The sequence below is a fragment of the Hydra vulgaris genome, chromosome 01 (assembly GCF_038396675.1).
Source record: "Hydra vulgaris chromosome 01, alternate assembly HydraT2T_AEP".
Lineage (NCBI taxonomy): Eukaryota > Metazoa > Cnidaria > Hydrozoa > Anthoathecata > Hydridae > Hydra > Hydra vulgaris.
In genome coordinates this window covers 19,462,085-19,477,663 of record NC_088920.1, presented here as the reverse complement: position 1 = coordinate 19,477,663, position 15,579 = coordinate 19,462,085, and positions in this window count along the sequence as shown.

Sequence of the window (15,579 nt, the reverse complement as noted above, 5' to 3'; positions counted from 1 at the left end):
CCTTGCCTGACCACGTGTTCCTTTGACTCTACACAACTGCTGAGCGAGGCCCAAACAAAAACGACTCAATCTTTGAACTAGGAGCGGTTCTTTTAATAAATCATCCGACAAAAGTAGCAATTATTACAGCTACTCTCATTAATAATATTATTACTATATTTAGCTAAAATTTATAATTATATAATTAATTATATTTGATGTTCTTAATAACGATATACAAAAAGGTTTTTGAAAACGGGTATTTTTAACGCTGGAGGCTGAATAACTGGTATAAGTGCGAAGTTGCAAAAACTTACATAGTTGCTAACTTGGAGTAAGTGTAAACTAGCACGGTCTTTAAGAGCACCAAAGTCGCCGGGTTAAAAACAGAGTACGGCACCATTATTTCAAACCAAGATGTTAAAACACTTTAGGTTTTTCGAACGCATCAATTATCAATTTCTGATACAGCACATTTTATTCTTTTGTAACGACAAATTCACTGTATAAACTAATCAAAACCGATATACAAATTAAAATATTAGTTTTAAAACCAAAAAACAAAAAGTCGATCAACAAAATCTTCGAGAAAGGTAAACTGGGGTTTAAAAATGAAATTTTTGAGCTTTCCTGGCCGCCTAATTATCGATATCATCAACGTAGCTCACCTTTTAAACCAAATGTTCTTCAAACAACCACACCAAACAACACAAACAAACCAAACAAACAAACCGAAACAACCAAAAGGTCAGTACGCAATCTTAATTCATGGTCAAACGGAAAGCATTTTTTACCATCTTCAGTTTACTAAACGATTATGCATCAGTTTTCTAAACTTTTTTATCTTCTACTGCCACTTTACTCGTGTGTAGAATTAGCAGAAAGAACCTTACTTTAGAATCTTCAAGTGTAGTAAGATTAGTATAACAAATTTAAAGCTTTGTTTTTACTTTTTTTTTTGTGTGGCAAATGCAGTAATCAAAAAAAAAAAAAAATGAAAGGCATAAATATAAAAAAATTTATAAATACCTGAGATTCCTTCATTGTTTTAAAAAAAAACTTTTTTAAAACAAGTTATAGAATCTCTTCTAAATTATTACTTTTGCGATTATAAAAGTCATTTTTTGTATCAATATATTTTTGTATCAATATATTTTTTTATCAATATATTTGTAACATTATATTCAAAAAAATGGTGTGCCATGCTAGACAAGAATAAAATGAGGATAGAAAACTAGGAAAGAATAATTTCAAAATAGAATGTTTTATGATAGAAATAAAGAAACCTTACTAGAAAAGAATTTTTACAAAAGAATATTTTTTGGCAGAAATTTTGAAAAGAAACTTGAAATACTTTCTAAGAAAGAATATTTTTTAATAAACGTAAACAACTTGCTTGGAAAGAATTTTATTTTATAAATGCGAAAAACTTGCTAGGAAAGAATTTTATTTAATAAATCTTAAAAACTTGCTACGACAGAATTTTATTTCATTAATCCAAAAAAACTTGCTAGGACAGAATTACCATTTATAATAAAAGTGAATCACTGATGAATGATTCAGAAATTTCAGATAATCTTTATTATTTCACAAAGATTTTGTTAGAATTAGATTATACTTATAATCTATAATGACAATTAAGTGTTTCTTCAAATCAAAAAATTTACACCATTCAAAAGTATATTGATATTAGCTTATTATAAAGCAATAATCGTATAGTCTTTTAAGGTTGAAATGAAAAAAATTTCTTTGCTAGCACGTTTTTAAAATTTCTTTTCTAAACTTTCTTTGCTAGTACGTTTTTCCAATTTTCTTTGCTAGAAAGAAAATGACTTTTACTTGTGCGATTTCTATCCTAAAAAAGTCTTTGCAAGCAAGTTTTTCATTTTTCTTTGCCAGAAAGAATATATGTATTTCTTTCTTCTTTTCTATCCTTCAATTATTCTATCCTAAAAAGTAATCATGTTTTTTTCTATCATAGTAAGAATTTTCATGTTTCTTTCCTAGAAAGGCTTTCCTGAGTTCTTGTCTAGAACCGGCCACCAAAAAAATGACTCAATAAGAAAAAACTAAATTTGTTCAATATTTTAGTGTTATATTTAACTAAATATTATATATTATTATCCTAATGTATTGTAAACTTCAAAATATTGTTTTTTTATAAATTATGATACTGGTCCATTTAATAAATATAAACAGTCCATATAATTTTTTAACTAAATCAATGTCCGGCTCAAGACGACGACAGATTTTTGTCTTATCGCCGAGCACTGTGCTGTAATTTATATTTTTTTACAAAAGTTGTTTTAGGAGTATATATGAAGTGTTTAAAATATAGTTCGAATAAGTTCGTATTACAAGTCATTATAATAAAAATATAAATCGAATCATATAATGAATCAAAGTGTGGGTTTTTTTTTTAATATATATATATGTATTTATATATATATATATATATATATATATATATATATATATATATATATATATATATATATATATATATATATATATATAAATATTATATATTTTTTTTATATGTATATATATATATATATATATACATATATATATGCATATATATGTATATATATACATATATATATATATATATATATATATATATATATATATATATATATATATATATATATATATATATATATATATATATATATATACCTTGTTAATTTAAAAATAAAATAAAAAAATTACAATGAAATTTTTACTTTACAAAGAATGTATATGAAACAGACTGGGGCTCAAAGAAGATACGGATGACTGATGTCACTACAATCTTTTCATAGTGCCCCGTTAGGGATTGTCCATAAAGTACGTACGCTCGGAGAGGAAGAGGTTGTCTGAAAACGGCGTATATGAGATGAGGGGGGGGGCGGGCAGTAGGTCAATTATAATAATATGAAGACACTAAATTAAAAAAAATATTATAAAATGTTGTGTTGGTAGGTTAAAAGCGGAGGTACTTTTAGGAAGGTAGAGGGTACTCAAAAAAGCGAATGACAAAATGCGGGGGAGGGTAGGAAGGGGTGGGCGAAAAAAAGCGTTCACACTTTACGGACGACCCGTTACAATAACATTTAAAGCCCTCATGACTTTAGTAAATTTACAATAAAATATTTTTTCTGAAAAATACAACGTGAAGAATAAAAACACATACAAAACTACGTATTCAAATAAACATATATACATAAACACACACACAAATACATACATACATACATATATGTTATAAATTAAGAAGATGCAACTTCATTTGTCGTTTAAAAAAAAAAGAACTTTTCAAGTTTTTTAAGGTATTAAATTTTTTAAAGAAGATAGTGAATTAAATTTTTAAAGAAGATAGTGAATTAAATTTTAAAGAAAACAGTGTATTAAATTTTTAAAAAAGATAGTGCATTGAAATTTTAATGAAGATGGAAAATCAAATCTCCAAAGAAGATAGTGTATAAATTTAAAAAAAATATTGTATTACATTTTTTAAAGAATATAGTGCATAAACTTTTAAAGAAGATAGTGCATAAATTTAAAAAAAATATTGTATTACATTTTTTAAAGAAGATAGTGTTTTAAATTTTTAAAGAAGATAGTGTATAAACTTTTAAAGAAGATAGTGCATAAATTTAAAAAAAATATTGTATTACATTTTTTAAAGAAGATAGTGTATAAGTTTTTAAAGAAGATATTGTATTACATTTATAAAAGAAAATAGTGTTTTAAATTTTTAAAATTGTGTGTATGCTAAGCAATATGATCTGATTTAAAAAAGTACTACCTTGCACTTTTTATTTTTAAAAATTTGATATTTTTCTTAAAACATAGAAACTTTTTTAGATAGTAGTTAACAAACTGAATATAAAAAGCATAATTAAAAAAAAACTGGGGGGTTAAAAAATGCTGAGCCAGCATAAAAAGGCAAAAAACAAGCACTAACAAAAACATAAATAACTTGAGTAGTATTTGAGCTTTAAGCTTCAAATTTTCTAAGCATATTTAGGTCCTTAGTAAAATTAAAAAAAAATATTAGGCCAAACTAAAATGGCAGATATTAAGCTGCAGCGGACATAAAAAATGGTCCACAGGGTTTGTAAAATGCAGATTCTGACTAAAATAAAATAATATTTTTTATTTATTCTACTACCAGCCTTTTCTACAATATCAATAAATAAACTGTGAAAACTTCAAATAAAAAAAGTTAATAGTTTTTGAGATATTCGTGTTCTAATATTTAGAAATATTCAAAAAGTAGAAAACTGAGGAAAACAATTTTTAAAATAAAAAAAGTTGTAAACTTAAAAAATTAATCATTAAAAACATCAAAACTGGCCATCGCAATACGATTGACCACCATCAATCTCTTGCTCTTTGTCATAACAATATTTTTTTAGTGATCTTAATGTCTTTCTTCTTTTTTTAGTTCTTTCACTTGACTTTAACTCAATATTTTTTTGTCAAAGTTTTGTGCACTAAGATTGAAATAATATCGTGGCAATTTAAAAATTTTACCGATTTCAAATTAATTGATTTAATGACTCGTTACAATTTTGAGTCAAGCCATGCAAACATTTTTCAAGATTCACCACTTTGGACAAGTCTTGAAAAATTGATTTTAACTTTCTCATTATAACTTCTGGTAAACTTACTTTAATCTGTAGCTTTTAAGTTTAGTTACTTTATCTGCCACTTGCAGCAACTACTTTTGTTTTTAGTACAAAATAAGTTACGTGTTTCGTCTGAAGCAAAAGCAGTGCAATGATACAATGTTGCAATGAAAGAGATACGCATCTCTAGTATATTCGATGTGTTCTCCCTGATTGCCATGCCTACATAATTTTGAAGTGTATTAATGGCTTTATCAGTTAATCTTACCTTTCCCCATACTTTTTTATCAATCGATAATATCTTGCTTTTTAATTCTTTTCTTAATTGCCGACATTTGAAACCTGTTATTTTTTGATAATGATCTATGCATTCTAATTTTTCTGTAATCAATATATCTCCATATGGTTTTGACTTAACTACTTTTTTAAAAGAATTAGTATCTCCGTCACCTAGATATTAGCAAAGTAAAGGCTGTATTTTTGTTCAGAAGAAGAAAATATTTCAATGGCTCCAGGTGTTTCCATTGACCCTGCTGATCCAAAATGGTTTATTTGAAAATATGTTTTAATTTCTATTCATCAGTTTTTAAAAGATACTTTTTTTTATTCCATATTTCACAACTTTTGCAAAACTTGGACATCACATAAGTTTTAATAACTTTTTTGTTTTTGTGCGCTACCACAGCAACAACGCCATTAAGGGAAAAATATCCCCTTTTCTGCCAGGTACCATCAACAGAAACAGAACAATCAACAAGATTTGATGTATCGTAGATGTATCGTCATATGGTTTTACAAGACTTTGGCTTACGTCCATAGCGAATTTGTCAAAGTACAAATTGTAGCTTCCTTGCATGCGATATGTAACTCGTCGTTATCTCTGTTAATATTTTGATAAGTCATAGGGGGTGGCATGTTCATAACATTTGCAAAGCCTATCATTGATTCTCTACCACATCCTATTCCATTCGACTGCGAATGTTGACTTCATGACGTTTATTTCCACACTTTTTATTGTTTACTTCAGGAGATGTATAAGAACTATCAATGTTATCACAATGAGTACATTTAACTTTTAAAGACAATGAAAATCTTTTACGCAGCAACATATTATGTGATATTTTCAACATGTACAAATTTGACAAAAGAATTTTGAACAGCTAAATAACAATTTTTTTCAAAAACTATTTTCAGCTGTTTAAAATGCACTAAGGTATAATGTAATAAGGTAAAAGTTATTTAAATCATAATATTTTTGTTTATTTTTATTCATGATTTGAATTTTCTTTAAAACACTCGTGTCACCAGTTAAACAAAATTTTGATACAACCTTTTTAGTGTAAATGTTACCTTGATACTTTCTCTTTCTTTTTCTGTTTTTTTTTTTTTTGTAATTTGTCATTAATAATATTAAACTATAAAAATAATTATCTCGACATTTAGGAAAAACTTGGAAGTTGATTACCAAGAACAATTATTAACATGCTTGTAAATCTAACTAAAATAGTAAATCACATTAAAAGATTGTTTAAGTTTATGACTTATAAAAGGTTGTTTAAGTTTATGACTTATAAAAGGTTGTTTAAGTTTATGACTTATCTCTTCGCATACAGCTATATAAGTTTTTATAGAAATATACAGCTATATTTGATTATGATTTATTGACATTTTAAATTAAGAGCGAATCTCGATAGATAAGTCATTTATAAGACATATAAATTAGATATAACAAATAAATTAGATGACTTGTTAAAAACTTTTATATTGTTTTTAAAAAAGATATTTGAAATCTTGTATATCGAAGTCCATGTTTCGTAAATGCCGTTTTAAATCAACCTTAAAACTTCTCAAAGTGCAAAAGCAAAGCCTTGTTTTTCATTAAAAATGTGAAGAAAACTTTTCCAAACAAAAGGTCCCCGATATTGAATTTGGTAATTTTCCTTCCCAGTTAATTCTCTTAAAACATTCCATGATTTTCGAGTGTTTTCTTTGTTAATTTCATGCAATTTAGCTTGAAATTAACAAAGAAGTTTTTCAAATATATTTTTCAGTTTTTGTATTTAATTTCATTTTTATAAGTTTTAAGATTTAAATACTTTTCACTTAATTTTAGTTTTTCTCCTTGATGATTTTATTAGTCCTTTGGTCATCCATGGAGATAAAAATACTTAAAATTTATTACTTTTACTTTTAAAGGAAATGCCTTATCAAACATTTTACAAAATTAATTCAGAAATAAATCATAAACATTAATTACATGTGAGATTATAAACAAGATTTCAAGACGGATTCATGTAATAATTTTTTAAATTGGCTTCTGGAACTTTCATTGATTTGTCTCATGAATACTGTTGATTTGAGGGTAGTATTATTAGAAGTTACGCTATCAGTAATAAGGAATATAGGAAAATGATCAATTCAGTCAGTCTTAATTATACCCGTTTTATAACGGCTATTATGAAAATTGTTAGTTATTACGTTATCTAGTAATGTTGATGATATTTTAGTTACTCTTGTTGCTTTGTTTATTGTTGGGATAAGAATATATTCGAGAAGATTATCAATAAAAGATTTTGCAACAATATTTAAAGCATGGTTGAGTAAGTCAATGTTTATGTCTCCGACTACGTAAACATGTTTCCGCAATATATTTTTTGTATTTAAAAATATGCGCAGATAAATTTCGAATGCTTGAAAACTACCAGCTGGCTGTCTATAAATTGAGGGGCTGTCCATATACGACGTCACGCATCTAGGAGAGGGAAGGGGTCCAGACTTTTGTAATGATCTATAACAAGGGGGAGGGAGGGGAGTGGAAGAAGTATGACGCCAAAAAAATATTTATTACAATAAATTATTATTTTGTATTAAAAACTGTACAGAAAAGAAAAGAAAAAGAACAAAGAAAATTTAGAACAGCAGTTAAGTAGAAAGAAAGCTGACCAGAAAAGAGCAATAAAAGCAAGAGAACTGAAGCAAGAGAAAGAAAATTCAAATCTTTGTTTTAAACTACGCTTAACTGTGAATGTCAGAGACAAGCCTAGTAGGCAAAGAATTAAACAAAATCAGTCTTTACTACTTGAAACTATTGTGAACATTGCTATGCATGGATCAGCATCTCATGAAAAATAAAATAGAGATGTTTATAGGTTTTAACGTTTTGATGCTTCTATATTATAGTTGCACCAAAACAAAAAACACACTTCATTCATTCCTAACATGGACGCATGTTAGGATTGAATGAAGTGTGTTTTTTGGAACAATAAGACAAATCTTGTGTTCCAATCGGGTTGGCTGCTGCCAAAAAACAAAGTCCATTACTTATGCACGTTGAGTGCAGAGTCAGCTTACCTGATCGTGATTAGGTGGTGGCTGCAGGACACAAATTAATTCAATCAATGTATGCTGGAATCTTAATTAAGCCTAATGGTCTTGGAACCCTAGAAGTAGTAGGAAACATCGGACTAACCTATATAGCAAACAGATCGGAATAACACACAAAGGCATTCAGCAATGTGCTTGACTTTCATGCAAGGCGTTTGAAATCATTACCAAAAGTGGTATTGATATGAAGGGGCTTGGCGATAAGACTGAATTTGTCTTCTTCTTGCCCCAGCCGTGTATATACATTTTGTAAAAGTCTAATTTTGTTAACAAAATTCTTTATGGAGAAATACATACATAATACATAATATAAAATGGCCGATTCTGAATTCCGGAATCCTGTTATGATAGAAAGCTTATATTCAGATATCTCAGCAGCTGCAAGACAACCCAAAATCATTTTTTTTTGTTTCTTGTTCTTATATTGATACATTCCTAAGATTTTCAAGTGTTAAATTCACTGGACACCCGGGTAACTTTCAGTTCTAAAAATGGACCTAAATTTACCATTTTAAAGCTGGACGCTTTTTTAAGGGGGTTTAACTTCTATAATTTTGAATCCAATGTTACAAAACTTATCATGAATGATAAATACCACCTATATTCTCACAAAATAACATAATTTTCACATTTGCTTTTGAATTCCGCTCTCATTTGCTTTAATAATAATGAAATTATTTCTTTAAAGGGTTGTTTTTTTTTTAGAAACTTTGAAGTCTAAGATGGCCAAAAATAATTATTTTTGTAAAAAAAAAATTTTTTTTTCTGAAAGTTGAGTTAAATACTGCCATTAGATTAATTATTTAAAATAATTGGTTTTTTATTCATATGGATTTGAAAATGAGACTTTTTCAAAAAATAATAAATTTCTTGAAATAGGCTAAGACATTAATTTTTAAAGTTACGACAATTTTAGAATGCTTCAAGATAATGAGTGAAACTTTTAGGGAAATATTTTTTTCCGTAAAACCTATAAAGGATTTAAATTTCAAAAAAAAGCGGACATGGTCACCCGTGAGGTTCGGCTAATCTAATATGGAATGACCCCTATATGACTGCGCGCAAAATAACTATATGACTGTTCGTAAAATAACGGTAAAACTGCGCGTAAAATAACAAGGATCATAATTAATTGAATAATTATCATAATTAATTAATTGAAAATCAAATAAAAACTGCTAGTCATAGAATGGCTTTCAGAAAAAATTGAAAAACTTTTTTTATTGTATTAGTTACGTCATCAAAATATATCAAGTTAAAATTAACAAAAAAATATAGTTCCTATATGTAACCTTACGCAAATAAAAAAACCTTAAAAAAATAAAGATGAAATATATAGACATATTTTTTTTAATATTAAATAAAAGAGGAGTGGTGTGGTGTGGTGGTTACACAAAAAAACTACAACCATTTAAAAAAATATCAAGGATCTCATTTATATCAGTATAATTTAAACTATTTTTAGTCATTATTTAAAACTGATATATAAACGGTTTGAATTATTAATTATTCGCATTTCAAAAATAAATTTAAATTTTTCACAACCAAATCATTCAAAATTATTTATGAACTGTCGTGTGGGTCACTCATCACGAAATATATTTCATGAACCATCATACGAGTCACTCGTCACGAAAGGGTTAAAAATTCCAACCGGAATGCAATGACGGGAGCCGACCAATAAGCTCCATACCGTAAAGCTTCTATTTATATAAAAAATTATTTTGTTCCCAGTTATATAAATAATAAAATTGTTATTGTGAAATTAAATACTGAACACAGTGAAATTCGGTTAAACGTTAAGGAACTGACGGTTTAACACGATGAAATTCGGCACTTATTTGTGTTATTTACTTAAAAACTACTCAATATACTTTGTATAATTTTTTGACATAATAAAGCTATTTGAATTACCTATTTGCTTCATTGATTTTTTACATTATTTTATTAGATGTTTTGATAGAAACTAACTGTTGAATAAACAAGATCTAGAAGATTGTGTATTCGCAAGACCTGCTTGATCAAAATCTAGCAGATGCATTTGCTAGATCTTGCTTTGAACTACTTTTTTGAAGCTGCTATTCGTGTTTTCCGAAAGAAAATTTTTCCTAAAATCTAATTTCTTGTTTTTTTTTAAAGAAAATTCCGTTTGTAATTGATCAATAACTTTTAATAACTCACTGCTCCGGAAATTTCAGAGGATTTGTTTCTTTAGGTACAAATTTAACGCCATTTTGTTGATTTTGTACGCGAACTAGACCAAAATAATGATAAAAGACGTTTCTTTATGCATTTTTTAATAAATAAACGTGCGTTCAAAGTTTTACGAGTAATGTGCTTTTCAAAACATAGGAACAGATTGCTTGCCATAGACTTTGGAAGCAAATTTTTCAGTTTGAGTGAGCCTAAAATTGAGGCGACATATATACCGTTCTACTGATCTAGTAATTTCAAAAAGTCATTTATGCAATAGGTTTTATTATCTTCAGTTATGCACAAGCTTTTTCAGCGCATTAGTTTTTATAGCTTTTTGAACGACACAATGCATCAATTTCTCCATCAATTGGTCGCTTTGGAATTATGTTTTTACATTATATTTTATTATATTTTTTTAATACTTTTTTTATGTTTTTGAGATCCTAGTGCTTAGTGTGCTTTATTTTTAATTTTATGTTAAATATAATTTTACTGTAAAAGCTTGCTGGCATTTTAATTTTCTCGCAAGACTTCTATTGCAAGACTTCTCATGCAAGACCTCTCATGCAAGTCCTCTCATGTAAGACCTCACATATAAGACTTCTCATGCAAGACCTCTCATGCAAGAGCTGTCATGCTACATGAACTTACCTTGAAGCGAATGTTCAGTTTTGCTTTATATTTATCTTTAAATTTTTTCTTTTTTCTGATTCCAGCTTCTCTATTGATATATTAAGATTGTTTATATCGCCAAAATTTAAATCTAACCGAGGGCCGTAAAGCACCGGATCATTCTAAAATGTCAACATGTGACAATAAAGGATTTTGAAAAAAAGTTTCTAAAATATTTTTTATATTTAATATTTATTTACTTATTTTAATTCCAAGAAAAACTGCCCTCCATTTAGCCGTCTCAGAATTGATTCGCTGTGGACCTGGTAAGAGGAATTAATGCCTCATTCCAATCCATGTAGAATTTTTAATTGGACTGAATCGCTGCCATTTCAAACGATCTATGAGTTTTCAAAGAAGAAAAAATTTACCACTTGAATACTTCTATAGAGCCCTTGAGAAAGCAAGGCAAAAGTAGAGAGTTTTGGTGGTCAAGCTCAAAATGAAAAAAACTTTTTTACTGTTAGAAAAAAAGGTTTATATATATATATATATATATATATATATATATATATATATATATATATATATATATATATATATATATATATATATATATAATATTATGTTAATGGGTTTTAAAGTACCAGCAACAGTTGAAAGAATATTTGACTTGTTTTTTCAAAATAGTTCCCATAAATCTAACTCAGTATTGAGGTATTGAGATAAAATGAGACATATTAAATAAATAGAAATTAAAAAATTAATAAAAATCAGATTTTCATGGTATTTCAACTTGTATTTTGGCCAGTACAGTTGAAGAAACTGCTGCTAGACCTTAATAAACAAATATACCATTTTCTGGATTATTTTAAAAGACTGTTATGATATTTCAAAAGATATTACTTGTTTCAAAAGATGTTACTTAACAAGATTAAATCCATCTTGTTCAACCAGTATCTAACAATTTTTCCATTAATCAAACTTTTTAATAATTGGTACATATTGGTTTGGTGACCAGTAATTAATATTTTGCATTACTGACATGAAATCAGTTTTACACCATAAAATTATTAAAATATTTTGATTTTTCATAAAAAAGGAAATGAAAAAACATATAAAGTTTTTTCAATTTTTCTAAACTCAAATTACGATACATTGATTTAATAGAAATATTTAAAACTGATGACAAAGCAATTAGATACAAAAGCGAAGAAAACTTGTTAACTTGGCAACTGATCAATGCTTTATGATCATGATAATTCGAGAAATTGATTTAACTTCAGAAATTGATTCACTGTTGATTAAATTAAATTGATAAAAAAATTTAGAAGAAACGCAGGCTATAGCACTTTAAAAAGTTTAGAAAAATTATTGCTTTCAACGAGTTTAATGAAAAGGGAATACCTTGCATAATAGGAAACTTTTTCAAACAATTTAATTGAAGTTAGAAGCCTCAATACATTAACTTTTTTTGGAGACGAATTGTGAAGCTGAACTGTACTGGCAATGTCCATATTTGGATGATCTTAAATAAAAAAAGTTTACTAAGTATAAGACAAGCTCAGTTATTATTATTTTCTAGCTGGAAATATGAAACACATATAATTTTAGTAATAGTGTTTTACCTTGGAGCAACATAAACTTTACTATCTTCTTGCCTCGGGAAAAAACAATTTAGGGTTGCCATACGTTCACTTTTTCCGTTGGAGAGTTAAACTACATGACAGTCAATCATACTAGAGTTTAAGCACGACGGCAAACAAATAATTTAAGAACTAAATGTAATTAACCACTTGGAGCAAAAAGATATTTTAACGCGCGCTACTTTTTAAAAAAAGAGGACATATGGTCACCCTAAAACGGTTCATTTCAGAATTTTCAAAACTATTGCTGACTGCACTGGACACTTGTTATTTAAAATTTAAAACTCTTCAGTTAACTGATTTTTATATTTGCGAAATTTAGCAAATGCCAAGCTTTAATTTCATTTGAAACTAAAATATTTATTTTTGTTTTAAAACTTTAGTTTACTATCAAAGTCCTACGACGAAAATCACCAGCGAAGTACGTATATCAGGTGACAAATCAGAATTTTGTAAATTTTGAACAATTTAGAGCAACTAAAATCGCGGGTTTTTGTAGGAGAGGGGCTATGGGGATTGTAGCCTCCCTTTGGGACTTTTTTCAGAAATATTCTTTTATAAATTGACGGTTATACAGAATTGGACTATTATACTGACGATTTAAATTGACTATTATACGTAATTATACGTAAATGAACGTGATTATTACACTAAAGTACAAAAAACTAAAAAAGAAAGTTATTTATAAATGAAAACATAGGGACCCTTTTTTTTTTTTTTACTTGCTCAGGGGCGAATGACAAAACCCGGACCAAAGCAATTGACGCAATTTTTCTAAACTTTTTGAAAATTAATTGGCTATAGAAAACTGAAAACTAAAATTGATTGGTTATTAAAAACTTTTATTATTTTTTTTGAAACATTTTTGCTTTTTTTTTTTGTGGAAGTTTTGTAGCAACTGATGCAATTGTTATTAATAAAAAGTGATTGGTTAAAACTGTTCTTTAACCAATCATTTATGATTTAAAGTAAAATTGAGACAAGTTTTGCATCACTTAAAAAAAACTTAAAAATGTTCAAAAATATTTCAACATCTCTCCCCACCAGAAAATTCGTGGATCCGTCACTGTTGTGAATCATTAGTATTGTGAATAATGTTATTCAATCTCGCAAAATTTCTGGTCAATATTTTGTTAAGCTCAGTGATTAAAAGTAGTGGTTCTCTCAATTTTTTCTAAGCCTTGTTAATACTGCGTTAAAAATTGATACCAGCTCACCGGCGCAAATAAAAAACTATTATCAAAGGCTAGAATTAAAAGACTAATACTTGTTGCGGCATTAGAAGATTAGCCAAAACCTTACTCCAACATTGAAGAAATCTGGTCACTGATTAATGCAAATGGAGTTAAACTAATTTTGGCTTGCGATATGAAAATTGAAAATACTACTTGTGGTCTTTATTATACCCATTCAAGTATTAACCTTAGTACATAGTGTGACGTCAAATTCAAGTGTCGTGTCAAATCTAGAAACTTGCGAAAACTTGGAAATTCAAACTTACCTTCGATTATTTTTAGGAATCTGACGGGGGTTGTTGCTCTTGCAAAGTAGTCTGGCAAATGTCGTTCAAAAGCCTTTTGCAATTTGCGTTTTTGGCATTCGAAAGCCTGGTGCAAACGTAACACCCAAAATTCAAACTCTCTTCCACCATATCAAAGATTTCATCAGTCGCAAAGAATCTTTCTTCGGACCCTTTAGTTAAAAAACTGTTGAAACTTTTATAAACATTGGTCAAGGTATAAGCAATACAATAATCATCCAGAGCACAAAAGAAAATTGTTATGCTGCATAACTGATCTGAAAAGTAAGCATCGTTAAAGAACTGTTACCATAGCTACCATAATTCGATTTTTGAGATTAGGCAGCAGAAAGTCAAAGCAATAAAAAATATATTAGGCTATTTTGAATAAATTTATTTTGCAGAGAATTAAAGAACATTTGTTACTGCTTATCTCAAATAATAAAAAATATATTATCAAAATTAGTTCTAAATAGAGTTATTAACTCTTGTTTGCAGATAATTTGTAAAATCAAAACTCAATTGAAGTTCATTGTTTCTAAAATTGAGAGATTCAAACTCTTTATTGAAAAAGATACAAATCCAACTATGTTAGTATGAATTTAAAAAATGTTTCTTTTCTTTAGTTACATTTACAAACTTATTGAGATTCAAAAATTTCTTTTCCGGATAATTAGTTTTTGTTTGTTTGTCTCAAAACAATAAAAATGTGATTTAGCTTCTTTTACAAAATGATAAATAAAAATGGTTTTATGAAATACTAGTATGAATATTACATATTACATCCTATTGCAAAAAACTTTAATTTTATCTCTAATCATTGAGTCCATTAACTACATTTGCAAAAAAAACTTACAAGAAAATTAATGAAAATATTTGAATAAATTTATTTTGCAGAAAATTAAAGAACATGTCTTACAATTACAAATCAGATACTTGATGGTAATATAATGTAAAAAACAAGGTTTATATAGTTATTTTTCATTTCGTTTTGAAAGTCAATGTTTTTAAGAAAGTTTTAAGGGCCAATAAATTTTTTTTTTTGTTTTACCAACTGATTGTCTCTTTGTCAAGATTTGCACTTTTTTTGGAACTTTTTTTGGCACTTTTTTTTTTGCATTTAAACAATAGTGTATAAAACAGGAAATGTTGAGATATTTATGCTATGCATAACCCAAATCAAACCACGCTTTAAATAGTAAATCAATATTTTTCTCTATAGAATCTAAATAGTACATGTAGCAATAAAATAATTATAACAAAAGTTTTTGATATTACATAGTAAAACACATATGTAACCTTTCTTTTGAAAATTTTGATTGAATATTACAGTAATAGGTAAAATTTTCAAGCAAAAATTTAACAAATTATAAACTCAAACTGCCATAAATTCTTATCCAGAAAAATATTTCAAATAAAACTTTATCTAGAATTTGGTGTGGCCATATGCTACATTTGCACCAATTTTTATTAAATTATATGCAGTGACTCTTTTTTTTTTTTTTTTTTTCATTTTGTTTAGGTGCCCTAAGAAGTCCTCACGGTCTTATCACAGAGCACTGTGGATAGGAATTTCATTGAAAGTTCACGCCTCCTTCCATACAAATGTCACAAAAATTGCCAT